The 17,678-nt window shown below is 44.6% G+C and overlaps 1 pseudogene; it reads left to right on the top strand.

Annotated features, from left to right (window-relative positions):
• Window positions 1-12,165: 12,165 nt before the first annotated feature.
• Window positions 12,166-17,653, top strand: LOC130834088 (40S ribosomal protein S12-like; annotated as a pseudogene).
• The last annotated feature ends 25 nt before the right edge of the window (window positions 17,654-17,678 follow it).

The following is a 17,678-nucleotide window of genomic DNA, read 5'->3' as shown; positions in this document are numbered from 1 at the left end:
AAATTCCTTTTGTATCTTACACCACCAGGAAAAGACAGACCTGAGGTGTTGCCTTGATATAAGTACATTCCTCCAGACTGAAGTAAGATGGGACAGCATTATATTGTCATAATGAAGGGTGAGCTGAAACTTTGCAAATATATTGGCTCCCTTAGTAATTATCACGACTTAAAATATCGTGGGGTTCAGCTGTTACAAGAGGTTTACAGAACACTGTTCCAGGCTTGCCAGACTCTCAAGTGACTTACCAGGTACAAAACAAAGATGCTTCAAGAAAAGCGGGAGAAGCCCCACTGTGGGGAGCTGGAGACAGACTTAGGACCCTGATGGGCTTTGTAATGTGTTATCCTGTCCTGGTGTTGAGTACCCTGAGGAGCCCACAGGTGCTAAATGTGAAGGATATAATCGTCAGGTTATTTGACCTCTTGGCATTTTTGGTCCCTTGGCCGTTAGTCTAAGCTCAACATGGTGATCTCCTTGCCAGCGATGGGCAAAGAAGGGTGTCTCCTGGGGACCTCTGGGAAAGCTTGCCATTCCTTTGAATGAAACAGATACAAGAATAAGGCAGCCCTTCAAAAGCCTATCTGAGGGGACTTCCCTGGTGGTCCAGTGGTAAAGAATCCGCCTTCCAGTGCAGCGGACATGGGTTCGATTCCTGATCGGGGAAGTGAGATCCCACGTGCCACGGGGCAGCTAAGCCCGTGCACCACACTACTGAGTCCGCGCATCTCAACGAGAGAGCCCACGAGCCCACATGCCGCAAACTACAGAGCCCACTCACCCTGGAGCCCTCATGCCACAACTAGAGAGAAGCCTGCATTCTACAACGGAGTGCCCGTGTGCTGCAACTAAGACCTGACACAGCCAAAAAAAAAAAAAAAAAAAGCCTATCTGTTGGGCTGGAGCTTATACTGCTTATGGGGTCCATCCCACCCTGGCATCTGTTATGTGAGATAACGAGATAACTCACTGGACTGTTTTGGAGCCAAGGAGAGAATAGGGGGCACCAGTCCTAAGGGACCCAGACCTCCTCTAAGGGCATTCAGATTTTGCTTTGAGTGTGCAAAAACTAGAATATTCTACAGAACCTAGAATGCAACAATGGAAACAATCCTACCTGGGGAGTCAGATAACCTTGGAGCCAAGATGACCCTCATCTTTAACTCCTACGGCTGGGGAAGCGATGTCTGTATGCAAGCCTTAGCCTGCTGCCCACGCGAGCAGCTCCTCTGAGACCTCGCGGAGGAGCGAAACCTTGGAGCTGGGCTCATGTACTTCTTGCCTTTGGGACCAGAGAGTAGGAGCCCGGGGAATGTTCTGGAGGTGCCAGGTCACCTCAGCCATTCTTCACAGGGTCACCCCACAGCCAGTTGCTATGGGCGAGGCACATCTCAGTATATGGGCTGGGCGGCCCTGGTAGAACTCCCCCCAATCAAAGGAGAGACTTGGAGAGTGCCGGCATGGGGTGCCTCAGTTAGCTGGCAGTTCTGTAATTGTCGGCAAATTGTTCAACCTCAGTTTTCTCTCTTTAAAAAGAAGATATTGAGGTGGGTCTCTTGTGGAATTTGATGGGGTAAATGTATGTAAATCACTCGTAATGTGCTCAGAATATAATAAATGGCTTTCTTGGTATGTGCCCGTAATTCCTCCGGAAAGCCTTACTTGTTTTCAGTGTTTGGGCAGGAGCCACACGGCTTGTTGATGAGCTTGGCTGACTGTGGAATTTGGTCTGGGTTTAAGGCTGGGCAAGAATGACCACTTGGCTCCTACTCAAAGGTCTTTTGATTTGGTTTCCTCCCCAAGGAACTGAAGGCAGTGCAAGGGATAGAAATGAGACGAGGGTACATCCAGGTGGCTAGTCGCTGCATCCAGGTGGCTGGTCATTGCTCCCCGTGGCCTTTTGTATCAGTTCCCAGAGAAGCATCCCCCAGAGTTTGGTGACCTTGGCAGCCACTGGGGAGGAAGACATCTGCCAGAATGGAGGAGGGCAGAATTGCAGGTTGGCTGCCTTTATACCCCAGGCACAGCACCCCCAGAAACAACAAAAATACCTCATAAGGCAATCATTCTGTTACTCAAGCCAGGTGACCCGAGTCTAAAGTGCAAGCCTTGAAATTCTTCCTGGATCAGCCTTGGGGCAGTCTGTCTCCCTTTATCTGTCCCTGTGCTGCAGGCAGGCAGTTCTTAGTCCGTAAAGAGCCTTACAAGTTGTGGGCAGGCCCTCTTTCCTCTGGGCAGATGCAGACCTGTGTCTGGTCACAGCTTGGCAAGCTAAGCATGAACCGGGTACAAGCTGCACAGCCACCCAGGATGGCCTTGGAGTTCCCATCTCTGTCCAGGGCCTGCCTCAGTGATCTCTGCCTCAGAGGCAGGGGAAGGGGCTTCACGCAGGGTGAAACCAGACTCAGGGGCAAACTCTAGGTATCCTCCTGCTTAGCCACTGTTGCTGTAAGAATGGACCCAAATCTCATGTCAGGAGCTGCATGGAGGAGACTGATGACTGCCTTGAACCTGGACTGCCTGCTGAACATGAACTTGTCAGTCTGTGAGGGTGAATCCCGACCAAATGCAGGAGAGACTGGGGAGCTTGACTTTGTACGGGGACAGATGGAGGTTGGGATGGGGCCAGTCAAGCGTAAAGGACTTGCTTTCTTTGTCCAGCATGTCTTCAGGGAACCACCTTCAATTCTTAGTCCACGGAGTTCAGATGAGGCCCACCTCACTCCCCAGCACCAAGGGTGGATCTATGATATGTATATTTATATATATGTATAGCATACCTATGGGCAAAGATCCTCTGGCCACTGTGATTATGGTTTAGGGTTCAGCACATGACCCAAGCCAGGGTACTTAGAGCCTTTCCTGAGATATTTCTTGGAACTAGTAAAAAAGATGACCCTCTCCCCCAGCCCCACACCTCTGATCCCCCACCCTACATGACCACTGATGGACTCATTAGCTGGGAAGGTGATGTAAGTTCAGAGCAGATAATGGAGAGTCAGCCTGAGTGTGAAGATAGCACTGAGAAAGCAAAGAATAAAGATAAAGCACGAGAGGACCCTAATGTTATATTTTTGTACTCCTGGATCCTGCTATAGCTGAAGTCATTTATTCCTAGATTTCTCCCTTCTTCTACTTTCTCTTTTTCCCCTTTCCTTTCCTTTCCTTTCTTTTCCTTTCCTTTCCTTTCTTTCCCTCCCTCTTTCCCTCTTCCTCTTTCCCTCTCTTTCTTCCTTCCTACTTTCCTTCCTTCTTTCTTGTTTCAGTTGAAATTTGTTTGAGTGTGTTTTTGTTACTTACAACCCAAAGAATCTGACCAATAAACAATATGATGCACTGAATTAACTTACTGCTACAGGGGAGAGGTAAAAGGGCTGTCTATGTTCATTTAAACCCAGGCCTGGCAGAGAGAAAGCAGAGAGAAACTTCTAAGAAAAGCTTAGGAAATGATGCTTCTCACTCTCCAAGGAGCAGAGAGTTGAGTGTTAAACTCATAGTGTGGTGGGGGGGTGGGCACTTCCTGGTTTGGGATGGATGGACCACCCATCCTTCTAGGCTTTATCCTGTGAGATACCCTTGAACCAGACAATTTCCTAGGCAGGACTTGGAGACAGCTGGGAGACCAGGGAACTGGAGGGCCTCTGCTTGGGAGACTAGAGAGGCAAGAGGCTGTTGCAGGGTCTGGCCTATCTCTCAGCCCCTCAGGACGTGGTGTGCCTCAGTCCCTGTTAATGCTGGGTGAGCAGAGAGATCACCATTTCTCCATTTCATTACTACCTTTGGTTCAGGCCTGTTGGTGTTCTCTGGCCAGCTGTGTCCCCCATGTTTGCTTTGGAGAGATTGTACCAAGTTCCCTAGTGAGGTCTTCCCTGTTGCATATGAAAAGTGCTGCTGTAACCTTCCTTTGTGCAAATTTTTGGCCATTTTCCTAGGGTTACCTGCTAGAAGTAGGACTTTCTGGGTCAAAGTCTATGAATATTATGAAGGGTTTTTTTTTTAATTTGGTTCTTTTTAAATTAATTAATTAATTAATTATTATTATTTTTTGGCTCCATTGGGTCTTCGTTGCTGCACGCGGGCTTTCTCTAGTTGTGGTGAGCAGGGGCTACTCTTTTTTTTTTTTTTTTGACACACTGGCTTAGTTGCTCCGCGGCATGTGGGATCTTCCTGGAGCTGGGATCGAACCCGTGACCTCTGCATTAGCAGGTGGATTCTTAACCACTGCGCCACCTAGGAAGCCCGGGGCTACTTGTCATTGTGGTGCATGGTCTTCTCATTGTGCCTTCTCTTGTTGCAAAGCATGGGCTCTAGGCTTGCAGGCTTTAGTAGTTGTAGCACAAGGGCTTAGTAGTTGTGGTGCACGGGCTCAGAAGTTGTGGCACACGGGTTTAGTTGCTCCACAGCATCTAGGATCTTCTTGACCAAGGATTGAACTCATGCCCCTGCCTTGGCAGGTGGATTCTTAACCACTGCGCCACCAGGGAAGTCCCTAAGGTTTTTGATTCTTATTCCAGGAGGCATTATTATCTGTTACTAGAAAAGAGATGTAAAAAGTCCCCACCCTTGTTGGCTAGAAGAGGGCTGATGGCTAAATAACTAGTGTAAGAGGTGACCTGTTTTTCAGAAAAAGAGCCATATCACAATGTCTATAATAAATTGAATTAAGACCATAAAATGTGGTGTGGGTGCAGCAGATCACATAGCATTAAACAAATTGGACTGCCTGGTTCCCTGAAGATACATGGGGTCAGAAAGCATCAGAAAGATGTAATGGGGTTATCAGGGTTCTTCCTTTTTTTAAAATAATTAATTAATTAATTAATTAATTAATGTATTTACTGGCTGTGTTGGGTCTTCGTTGCTGCACACGGGCCTTCTCTAGTTGCAGCGAGTGGGGGCTCCTCTTCGTTGTGGTGTGCGGGCTCCTCATTGCCCTGGCTCCTCTTGTTGTGGAGCACAGGCTCTAGGTGCATGGGCTTCAGTAGTTGCGGCACATGGGCTCAATAGTTGCGGCTCACAGGCTCTAAAGCGCAGGCTCAATAGTTGTGGCACAGGGGCTTAGTTGCTCCTAGGCATGTGGGATCTTCCTGGAGCAGGGATTGAACCCGTGTCCTGTGCATTGGCAGGCGGATTCTTAACCACTGCGCCACCTAGGAAGCCCCAGGTTCTTCCTTGAAAGTAGGAAGTGTGGGGGCAGCCACAGCTGAAGTCGTATTTACTGAAGGCGACTTTTGTGTAAGTGGGGTTAGGACCAGAGGAGGGCGAAGAACTAGCATTTCTCTCTCAGGGAGCTCTTTGTTCAATGAGAGAGATCACCAGCTACAAATCAAATTACCCCAGGAGGGAGAGTTTGTCCTGGTGTAAGCAAGAATGCTCTAACATTCTATCCAAGGTTGGAATGGTTAGATGCACGGGCAAGCTCTGTGGAAGCCGTAAAGCATCACTGGGGTAGGGTGCAGTGCTAGGCACTAGGGAGTCAGAGATGAAAAACTCAGTCCCTGTCTGTAAGGAGATCCCAGTCTACTGAGCAGAACGTTTAGAATGAGATAAGAGCTGTACTGTAATAGAGGAATGTGTGCAGGAGGTCCAGGATGGCACAGAGGAGGGAGTGATTAACCTACCTGCTGGAGGAAGAGTGAGGTGACCTGGTTTGTGAACAGTGAGTAGAAGTTTGCCAGGTGGTCAGGTGGGAGAAACACAGATAGAGGGAGGGGCATACGTGTGGCTGACCTGAGTGGCCCCCACAATTTGGAGTGCAGATAACATGCCCCAGGTTTCCCCAGAATTTAGTGCTCCAGGTCCCTTGGCCTGCCAGAGCAGATCCAGAGGCTTAGCCTGGGGCCCTCTGAGGCTCCATTCTCTCCCCAGCATCCCTGTGGTCACTGGTGTTGAGTAACAGCAGAGCCAGAGTGGTCCAGTCTAGGTGGGCTTGTTGCAGAAGGGGGCCAAAGCTAATGAGGAGGGGCCAGCCCTGGCCAGCTGGTCCTCAGGGCAAAGTTGGAGGCACGTGAAAGGACGAGGGTGCTGGAGCAATGTCTTGCCCTGAGAGTGTGTCATTCTCGCACTCTTGGCTGGACTGGTCAGAATTCCCTGTTTATAACTCTTTTGATTTTTCTACCAGGCCACTTCCAGTGGGTATACAGCCTTTTGCCCTAGTGGTGTGGAGTGCACAGGTTCTTCTTTTTTTTTTTTTAGTTTAATTAATTAATTAAATTAAAAAATGTATTTATTTATTTGGCTGTGTTGGATCTTTGTTGCTGCACGTGGGCTTTCTCTAGCTGCGATGAGTGGGAGCTACTTTTCGTTGTGGTGCACGGGATTCTCATTGTGGTGGCTTCTCTTGTTGCGGAGCACCAGCTCTAGGTGTGTGGGCTTCAGTTGTCGTGGCTTGCAGGCTGTAGAGCACAGGCTCCATACTTGTGGCACACGGGCTTAGTTGCTCTGTGGCATGTGGGATCTTCCCAGCCCAGGAATTGAACCTGTGTCCTTTGCATTTTCAGGCAGATTCTTAAGCATGCTCCACCAGAGAAGTTCCGAGTACACAGATTCTAATTGTAGACGTCTGTATTTGTTTCCTGTGGCTGCTATGACAAAGTACCACAAACTGGGTGGCTTAAAACAGAAATGTATTGTCTTACAATTCTGGAGAAATCTGCAGGGCCATGCTTCCTCTAAAACCTGTAGGGGAAGCCTTCCCTGCTTCTTCCTAGCTTCTGGTGGTTTGCCATTCATCTTTGTTATTTCCTGGACTGGAGATACATCACTCCAATCCTCCGTCTTCACGTGGTGTTCTCCCTGTGTCTCTCTGTGTCTTCACATGGCTGTCACTTTATAAGAACACCAGTCATATTGGATTAGGGGCCTGCTCTACTCCAGTATAATCTCATCTTAATTAATTATACCTGCAGTGATCAGGTATTTTCAAATAAAGTCACATTCTGCGGTCCTGGGGATTAGGACTTCAATGTATCTTTTTGCTATTGTTGGGATGGGCGCGTAATTTAACCTGTAACAGCATCTCTCAGACACATGGCAGAACTTGCAGATGGCAAGGAAAGTCTGGCAGCTCCCAGGGCTCTGAAGTGCCGCTCAGCGGTGACAACCCGGGAACACAGTGTTTACATTTTTCTGCTTGAAGACCCAAGGCTGCCCGGGGTTGTGGCTACAGGAAGGTGTGGGCTCCAGGGAGCTGGGGCTCTGCCACATCGCGATGATGTTGGGTCTGGAGGAGGTTGTAGAGTTGAGTCCCTGTGAAGGGAGCTGTTTTGGGCTCTTTTACAGCCATTCTTCAGGGAAAGAGGCCCCCAGTGTAATGCCCACTCTAGAGCATTTTCCTTCTAGAACAAGTAAGGAGTGAGGAAGGGATCTAACTAGAGACCTAGTTTTCTTTTTCCCCCAGAGTTTTCCTAGATATTTTTGTTTGCCCATTAAAAGAATAAGCTTTGTTGGTAATTTTATTGTGATGCCCTATAATTTATAGGTGAATGAAAAGATCAACAGCTTTAATAAAATCGAATTTTTTCCTAGCAGATGCAGTGTGTTTGATTTTCTCAAGACTGCTTTTGTGCCACTCAGTAATAGTTTTCATATACTTGCACGTTTCTCATCTGCTCGATCTCTTCATCTCTTTGCTTATTACTGTAATGGGAATCTTTTCTCTCATTCTGTTACCTGATCAGTTGTGTTCTGTGTTACAGGAAAGCTTTTGATTTTTGCTTAATAATCTTGTGCCCAGCCACTTTTCTCATGTCTTTTGTTTGCGGCTTAGGTTTTCCAGGTTTACAATGCTATAACTTAGGCAATTCCTTTCTGATCATTTCTCTATTTTAGTTTTTTCTGTTGTCAAATTCTGTTGGCTAGTTTTCACCTTACCATTAATGGTGGTGGTTGCAGTCATCTTTAACTAGTTTCTGACTTCACTGGGAATACTTTTATTGTTTCCCTATTAAGCATGGTACTGGGGACCTCCCTGGTGGCGTGGTGCTTAAGAATCCACCTGCCAATGCAGGGGACATGGGTTCAATCCCTGGTCTGGGAAGATCCCACATGCCATGGAGCAACTAAGCCCCTGCGCCACAACTACTGAGCCCTTGTGCCACAACCGCTGAAGTCTGAGAGCCTAGAGCCCAAGCTCTGCAACAAGAGAAGCCACTGCTTTGAGAAGCCCGCCCACCACAATGAAGAGTAGCCCCCGCTCCCCGCAATTACAGAAGCAATGAAGACCCCACGCAGCCGAAAATAAATTAAAAAAAAGAATGGTGCTGGCTTTGATTGTTCCAGTTAGTCACCCATGAATGCATCTGAGCTTGAACTTATTCATCTTTTTAATGGAGGGTATTTCTTTGAAACGTTCTTGTCCTTCCTCCCCCATCCATGGTTTGGATTTTCCATCTCTTCTAACAATCTCTCTTTTTATAGAGCATTTGCCATTCAGTTGAGTTTCTCAGTTACACAGAGTTGAGTGAGTGAGGTTTTGCATCAGTGAATTTATTTATATCATTTCTTATTTTTCACATTTATGCTTTTTACTCTTACCTGCCCCTCCCCACACTATGATTTGATTAACTGATGGTTTATCTTTTTTTCCTCTAAAGAATTAGTTTTGAATATATGTTTTCCCAGATTTATTGATATTATATTGACATACGATGTTGTGCAAGTTTAAGGTATACGATGTGATGATATGATACATACACATTGTGAAATGATTACCACAATAAAGTAATCCATTACATCACATAACTTTCAAGTATATAATGCAATATTTTTAACTATAGTTACCAGGTGTGCAGTAGATCCCCAGAGCTTATTTATCTTATGACTGGAAGTTTCCTTCTTTTTTTATTGCTAAATAATGTTCCTCTGTGTGTTTGTGTTTGTACACATCACTTTTTTTGTTAACTGAAGTTTAGTTGATTTACACTATTTCAGGGCTACAGCAAAGTGATTCATATATATATATATATATATATATATATATATATATATACACATATGTTTTTTCAGATTATTTTCCATGATAGGTTATTATATGATATTGAATATAATCCCTTATGCTATACAGTAGGTCCTTGTTGTTTATTTATTTTCTATATAGTAGTATATATCTGTCAATCCCAAATTCCCAATTTATCCCTCCCCCATTTTTTCCCCTTTGGTAACCATAAATTTGTTTTCTATGTCTGTGAGAGTCTATTTCTGTTTTGTAAATAAGTTCATTTGTATCATTTTTTTGATTCCACATATGATATATTTGTTTTTCTCTGTCTGACTTACTTCACTTAGTATGATAATCTCTAGGTCCCTCCTTGTTGCTGCAAATGGCATGATTTCATTCTTTTTTTTATGGCTGAGTAATATTCCATTGTATGTCTATACGACATCTTCTTTATCCATTTATCTGTTGATGGACATTTAGGTTGCTTCCATGTCTTGGCTGTTGTAAATAGTGCTGCTATGGACACTGGGGTGCATGCATCTCTTGGAATGAAGAGTTTTCATCTTTTCTGGATATATGCTCAGGAGTGAGATTGCTGGATCATGTGGTAACCCTTTATTTTAAGGAACCTCCATACTGTTTTCCACAGTGGCTGCACCAGTTTATCGTACATTCCCACCAACAGTGTCGGGAGGCTCCTTTTTCTCCACACCCTTTCTAGCATTTATTATTTGTAGACTTTTAGATGATGGCCATTCTGACCCATGTGAATTGATACCTTATTGTATGTTTTCTTCTAGGAGTTTTGTAGTATCTGGTCTTACATTTAGTTCTTTAATCCATTTTGAGTTTATTTTTGTATATGGTGTTGGAATATAGGACTTTTAAGTCCCATCCAACATCTCTTAGAGGACAGGGACAAGAAGTTCTGGAGAGACACCAACGAATATGTAGATTATAATTGAATTGTCATGGCCCTTGTTCATTTTGCCTGTCCCAAAGAAAGCTGAGTGTTTCTGTATCTGCTTCAAGGCTGGATTTTTTTCTTTGACTGCCCATTTCAGAGTCCTGGTTTTTCTTGGTAAATGTAGCAAATGCTCTTTCTTATATTTTATAAGAAAGGACCAGAGAAACTCTACCTTCTTTAAAAAGGAGGCTGGCCTTTTCAATTTGGCAAAAGATTAGAGGTAGAAAAAGATAAAACCATGAGATACATTCAAATTCTGTGTCTATTCCCTTTTGCCCCCGCCCAAATGTCTGAATGGGTCTCTTTTCTTTTTTATTAACTGCAAAATAAAAGGCCTCAAGGGGTGTTTGGTGTTTCAATAAGAGTAAGAGTAGCTTGGATTGAATTTATATCTATGTTAGATAATGTGTTTCTAGAGATAAGAAGCAGTAACAGTTATTTTCAGAACTTTCATGAGAGTTTGTTCAGTAAACTAATGAATGGGTATCACTGACAAGCTTTCCAGAGTGAAAATTATATGAAACTGTAATCTGATGGAAAAGGGTAACAGAGGAGAAGCCCTTGGTTTCTGCTATGGGGAGTTCATGTCAATTCTAAAGGAGATTCACAATTCACTGTTCAATTGAAGCCAATTCAATTTTATGCAGGAAGCAGCTGAATGGAATTATATTTCTAGGAATCTACACAATGAAGTGGAAAGCATGAATAATTCTTGACCCAGCTCTACTCTCAACTGGCTTGGGCAAGTCCCTGTTCTAGGCACATTTCAGCTTTCTAGTCCGAGAAATGTTCTGTGTACATTTACAGACCCATGGGAGAGAATCGAGATAAAGTGATTAAAAACACTGAGTATATAGAATTATACAGATGTGAGGTATAGAATTTGAAGCCATCTTAAGGATAGCCTAGGCCTACTAGCTAAAAGTGAAATAAGAACTTCCCTACTTAGTATAACAAGCTCAAGAGGTCTTATCCCCAAGAAGATAAGATGTGGAGTGAAACCACTGTAAACAGACTTGATTTCTAAGCAGGGCTAGGTTTGGTTAGAAATGGATAAGATAAATGTACTTAATGAATACAAATGTGTTCAAATCTGATATCAAGGACTTGGCAAGTGGTCCTTGGTTAACACCTCTTTCTCCTAAATTCCTGAATGACTTCTTATGTAGATCTGGAAGTCCCAAAGCTTCTTTCTTCAAGGCCTGCTTTTCTGTTTTGCTCTAATCCCTTTTAAAGCTCTTTCCTTCTGCCTCTGTCAAAATTCTCAGTTGTGATTCCAGGGAAAGCAGAAAGTAGATTTTTGCCAGTTTACATGGGTTCCGTCTACCAGAGCCTTACTTAGTCTGGAGCAAGGTATAAATGAGTAGAGTATAGGAAATTTCTCTCTTTTTTTGTTTAGTTGATTTTTTTTGGCTCTATGGCTTTCGGGATCTTAGTTCCCTGACCAGGGATTGAACTTGGGCCTGCAGCTGTGAAAGAGCCGAGTCCTAACCACTGGACTGCTGGGGAATTCCCCAGTATAGGCAATTTCAGTGGATGCTGTTGACGATGATGAATGGCGGGAGAGTAATTTCCCCAATCGAGAGTCAGTTTTTGTGGCGCTTTGTTGTTCTTCCCTATGATGTGTGGTGTTCCAAGCTGGCAGCGTGCTGTGAACAAAGAAAATTGTATTCTGTAGTCTCTCTAGATATGCTGTGACTTGGCAAGGGCTGAAGGCATATCATGCACCTGCATGACCTTTTCAGCTTGACAAAGAATAGTGTCTCTCTCTGGCTCCCCACTCCCTTCACAGGAAATGCTCCCAGACGACCAACTGCACAACAAGCCCTAATTAAGTCTTTCCTCGGATCCTGACGTCTTTTCCTCCAGCCTTTCCTTGGGTGTAGATGTATAATTAAGAGGAAGCAGGAGAAACCAAATCAGGCATAAGATGCAGCTGGGAGTTGGGAGCTACCTAATGGCAAATAAAGACTAGAACTTCTGCCCTGGAGGCTCTTTTGACAGTTTAAACAGGGCAAGAAATACGGTAAATGGATGGAGAAATTAAGATGCTTTAGATGGAAAAATTGGTTGCAATTATGTGAGAACATTTTCTCAGACCTTTTTGAATTTCTCATGTTTTTGCCTTTTTGTCTCCGAATAAGGGAATTTCAATGTTTTCCAGCCGATGTTTAAAAATAATACAGGTGCTCTTGCCCTGCTGCCGCGGAGTCAAGCCGAGGCAGAGGCTCGGGTGCATTCGAGAATCAGCTCCACTGCCATGGCCGAGGAAGGCATTGCTGTTGGAGGTGTAATGGACATTAATACTGCTTTGCACAAAGGATTAATCTCCAAAATATATACACAGTTCATGCAGCTCAATATTAAAAAAACAAACAACCCAATCAAAAAATGGACAGAAGACCTAAATAGGCATTTCTCCAAAGAAGACATATGGATGGCCAAGAGGCACATGAAAAGCTGCTCGATATCACTCATTATCAGAGAAATGCATATCAAAACTACAATGAGGTGTCACCTCACACCAGTTAGAATGGGCATCATCAGAAAATCTACAAACAATAAATGCTGGAGAGGGTGTGGAGAAAAGGGAACCCTCTTGCACTGTTGGTGGGAATGTAAATTGATACAGCCACTCTGGAGAACAGTGTGGAGGTTCCTTGAAAAACTAAAAATAGAGTTACCATGTGACCCACCAATCCCACTATTGGGCATATACCCAGAGAACACCATAATTCAAAAAGACACATGAACCCCAATGTCAATTGCAGAACTATTTACAACAGTCAGGTCATGGAAGCAACCTAAATGTCCATCAACAGATGAATGGATAAAGAAGATGTGGTACATATATACAATGGAATATTACTCAGCCATAAAAAGGAACGAAATTGGGACATTTGTAGAGACATGGATGGACCTAGAGACCGTCATACAGAGTGAAGTAAGTCAGAAAGAGAAAAACAAATATCGTATATTAAGGCATATATGCAGAATATAGAAAAATGGTACAGATCAATCGGTTTGCAAGGCAGAAATAGAGACACAGATGTAGGGAACAAACATATGGACACCAAGGGGAGAAAGTGGGGGGGGTGGGGTGTTGGGGTGGAATGAATTAGGAGATTGGGATTGCCATATATACATTACTAATAAAAAATAAATTGTACACTTTAAGTATATGCAGTTTATTGTACATCAATAGTATCTCAATAAAAGTTCTTAAAAAAAAATACTGCTCAGCAAGAGGTGCTGAAGACTGCCCTCATCCATGATGGCCTAGCATGTGGAGTTCAGGGAGCTGCCAAAGCCTTAGACAAACACCAAGCCCATCTTTGTGTGCCTGCATCCAACTGTGATGATCCTATGTATGTCAAGTTGGTGGAGGCCCTTTGTGCTGAGCATCAAATCAACCTGATAAAGGTCGATGACAACAAGAAACTAGGGGAATGGGTAAAACTGTAAAAACCCTATAAAGTGGTTGGTTGCCGTTGTGCGGTGGTTGAGGACTATGGCCAAGAGTCTCAGGCCAAGGATGTCATCGATGAGCACTTCAAACGCAAGGAAAGATCAAATAAAAAAAACTGGGCTCTTGTTCCTCAAAAAAAAATAAATAAAAAAATAATATAGTGCTTCCCTGGGCAGGCTGTGAACACATCCTTACAATGATATGGAAAATTTGGGGCTTTGTCTACTTACCTGAAAACAGAGTCCCACAGATTTTATCACATCCCCAGAGATTCAAGGCCTAACCTCTCCCCACCAAAGTTTAAGAACACTGGTATCAGAGAAGGGAAGGATCTAGAGACAAAATTAGAAGGATAGCCACATTTGGAGGCCACGAAGAGAGGGTGGGGGCCTACAAAAGGGAAGGACAAAAGCCCATGCAGCCCCATAGGAGGCAGTAGGTGGTTAAGTGTGTGCACTCTGTGGTCAGATACATCAGAGCTAGGAACTCAGTGTCTCCATTTATAAACTGCGCTTGCTGTGTGAACTGGGGCAACTTACATCTCTAAGCCCCAGTCTTCAGTGTTCTCATCTGTAAAATGGGATGATAGAACCTATCTCATAGAGTTGTTGCAAGCCTCCATGCTTCCCTGTGTGTGTGTGTGTGTGTGTGATCTCTATCTCTATCCGTATTTTGCATTTTTCTGTCCATTTTATATCTCCTTCTAGGCCAAGGATTCTGTGCAGTTCTCAGAAGTTTCTGAGCTCCATTTTGCTGTTTTTTCTGCTTTCTTTAGAAGAATAATCCGTGTGAGGTGGTGTCCTTGGCTGAATATCCTCCTTCCAGCTCCTCCTGTACCTCTTTGTTGGCCAGGCTGAGAGAAGCATATTTGCACTTTTCCAAGCAGTGTAGGGAGAAGTAGAGGCTGGGAGCCTAGAGCCTGGAGCCTGGAGCCGAGTGAGCTAGCCTCCTCTGGGAGGGGAGAGCCTGTTTCTGCAGCGCCCCAGATAGCAGTTGCCTCAGGGCAGCCTCAGAGGCAGCCTCTGCGGCCTAGTTCCTTTTGTAATTTGCACGATAGACCAGAAGATGGGGCTCTTGACCCTGGAGTCAAGGGCCAGAGACTGACTTTTTCTACATTTGAACTAGAGGAAAATCAGACCCACAGGCGCTCCCAGGACTCCTCTACCTCCTCATTCTCCCTGCCCTGACCACTCAGGCCCACTCTTATGAGAGCACCATGGGAGCTGGCTTTCTAGGGAGTGGGGAATGGAGGACACATCTTCCATTTGGTCACCATCCTTGGCCCCTCCTGAATTACCATGTTGCCAGAGTTAGTCTAAATGACCCCCTGCCTCAGGTTCCCCCCCGCAACCCATCTTGCCCCCAGTGGCAGATTTCAGCAATGGTACCAGTTAGGTAGGACAGTGTTGCATATTGGCCAAGAACTCTAGAATCAGACAGATTCATCCTTGACTCTTGTCATCAGATGAGACTGTCCTCAGCTCCTCAGAGAAGCCCTCCCTGACCACCCCATCTAATGTAGCTCCCCCACCCCCATGCCCATTAGTCTATCACGTAAGTTTGCAATTTTCTTCACAGCAGCTCTCATAACCTGTAATTGTCTTGTTTTGTTTTTTTTTCTCACTTGTTTACTGTCTCACTAGATTGTAAGGCTCAAGAGGGCAAGACCCTGTTTGTTTTACTGCTATTTCCCTAACACCCAATGCTGAATACATAGATTCTCAGTAAATATGTTCTGAATTAATAAATGATCAAATCCCAGCTTAATGACTGCTTAACCTTGAGAAAGCTGGTAAATTTCTTGGCCTCAGTTTTCTTACCAGTGAAATGGGGAAATAATGGAGTATTAGGAATATTAAATGGCACAATGCATTTCCACCACTAAGCCCAGGTCCTGGTGCATGGAAGTGTTCTTTAAAATCTTTGAGGGACTTCCCTGGTGGCGCAGTGGTTAAGAATCCGTCTGCCGATGCAGGGGACACGGGATCGATCCCCAGTCTGGGAAGATCCCACATGCCACGGAGCAACGAAGCCCATGTGCCACAACTACTGAGCCTGTGCTCTAGAGCCTGTGAGCCACAACTACTGAAGCCCATGCACTTAGAGCCCGTGCTCTGCAACAAGAGAAGCCACCACACTGAGAAGCCTGCGCACCACAACAAAGAGTAGCCCCCACTTGCCACAACTAGAGAAAGCCCAGGTGCAGCAACGAAGACCCAAAAGCAGCCAAAATAATAATTATAAAAAAATAAATAAAATCTTCAGCAGTGTCCTACTTTCTATCATATGAGAGAAAAAAATGTCTGAACTAATTAGCCGACTGTTTGTAATTTGGCCCAGTTTCTCTTTACCACAATTCTTACTTCCTACTGCTCTTCTCTATGACTTTCTGCTTTGGTCCAAGTTGTGGCTATCCTGAATGGGTCACATGCATTCCTACTGGTAAGCCTTTCCCCAGAATTGAGATGCTTGCTCTCCTTACCTTGGCTTGACTATTTTCACATTTAGCCCAAACCCATGTCCTCTGGGTCATGTTCCTGAACTGTCCCAAGTCATAAAGATCATCTTCTCTTCTGAATTTTTACACTCTTTGTTGTCTGTATTATTCACATGGCTCTTGTTGTGTTTTCTGTTATCTTGTCATCATATTAACATATATCCTGTTTCCCTGACTAGACTGTCAGCCCTTTGGAGATACGTATTTTATTTTAGATTTCTCTGCATCTTCAGTGCCATTTGGGCTAGTACTTAGTAGATGTTCAATATGTCTTTGGTTAGACTGAATTAAAAGCACATATATTCACTTATGTATTTATAAATTATGTATATATATTTATATATACTTATACAACTTATATAACTTACATGTTTATAACTATGTTCTATGTGCCCAGCATTCTTTGAGGCTCTGTGAAGTATACAGAAGGGCATAAGAAAAATATTTCCTTCAAAAACAACATTATAGTAAGCTAAAGTCAACATTTAAAGTACTTAACCACAGCATAGTAACTGCTATAAGAAAGGTACAAAGTGCTATGAAGATTCAGAGAAGGGAGTGATAACAACTCTTAGGGGTGTTGGGGAGAGTGGAATAGAGAAAGGTTTCTTGGAAGAGGTGGTCTCTGAGGTTGACTTTGAAGGATGTTTAAAATTTTGATGGGCAAAAATGGGAGTGACTTCCAGATTCAAGGGACAGGATTAGTGAAGAGATGAATTAGTGAAGAGACCGTGGCAATGAACACTAAGACTCAGACACGGGACCAGGGCCTAAAACTGGAGACCAGAAATATGGTTCTGCCTCAGGGACACAGGGCACAACCTGGCTTCAAATTTCAGGGCCAACGCAAGGTGTGGTACGCAGGGCTTGAAACTTTAACATGCACCAACCAGACTATATTCCCCAAGTGTAGCTTCTTCGGAGGCTGAGAATGATTTGCAACTGTTCTTTTTCCTTTAATAACGTGGACTCGCCTACAGTCTGATGTGATAGTGGACATAAAGCAAAACCCCCTGCCTCCTCTTGGGGACAGAGGATTGGTTGGATTATGGCCAGCTTCTCTTTTCTTTTAAACCCAAATCAAATTGAATGTGTTACTCATGGGTTTCTAACCTTGCCTTAGATCAGTAGTTCTTCTGTTGTTAAATAATTTGCCTTAGACCATTTCTCGGGAAAGCTGGAAGCATTTCTGTGGAATTATTTCAACATTGATCCTTAGCTCAACTCTGTGCTGTACTGCCAACCTGAGACTCAGGGAGAAGACCTAAATCATCGTGAGTCGATGGAGGGGATCGAATCACTGACTGCCTGCTTCTCTTTAAGACTCTAATCTGGCCACTAGCTCGAGGATTAACAAGTAATTTTAGAAGGCCCTTCCCCCTCATCCTCAATTACTTCCTTCTGCAACCTCAAGGGATGGTTCCCCAGAATGTAAAAATCAATACCCAAGGAACAAAATCATGATAGACAAAACCGACACTTTCTCAGTGTTCAAGGGTCAGGTGCATCCACAAATAGAACCATGAGATTTTCAATTTCTAGCAAGCAGTTGGAAGGACCTTCAAGCCCAGAGGCCCCTGAAGGGAGGGAGGCGGTTTCCACGGCAACCAGGCCCGGGAGCGGTTGGCTCCCCCAGCTCCCTCCTCCTCCCTCTTGGTAGCCCAGGGTACCGCCGGACAGCGTCCTCCCGTGCTCCGCGCCCTGATTGGCCGCACAGGCCGCGCGTTGATTGGCTGCGGCGAAGCCTCGCGGGCCGGTGGCTATGGAGGCGGCGGCGGTTGATGGTTGACCGTTGGCTCCAGGGCAG

The sequence above is a fragment of the Hippopotamus amphibius genome, chromosome 12 (genome assembly GCF_030028045.1).
Source record: "Hippopotamus amphibius kiboko isolate mHipAmp2 chromosome 12, mHipAmp2.hap2, whole genome shotgun sequence".
Classification (NCBI taxonomy): domain Eukaryota; kingdom Metazoa; phylum Chordata; class Mammalia; order Artiodactyla; family Hippopotamidae; genus Hippopotamus; species Hippopotamus amphibius.
The sequence above is the reverse complement of the archived record's forward strand: the minus strand, read 5'-3'. Positions and strand labels throughout refer to the sequence as shown.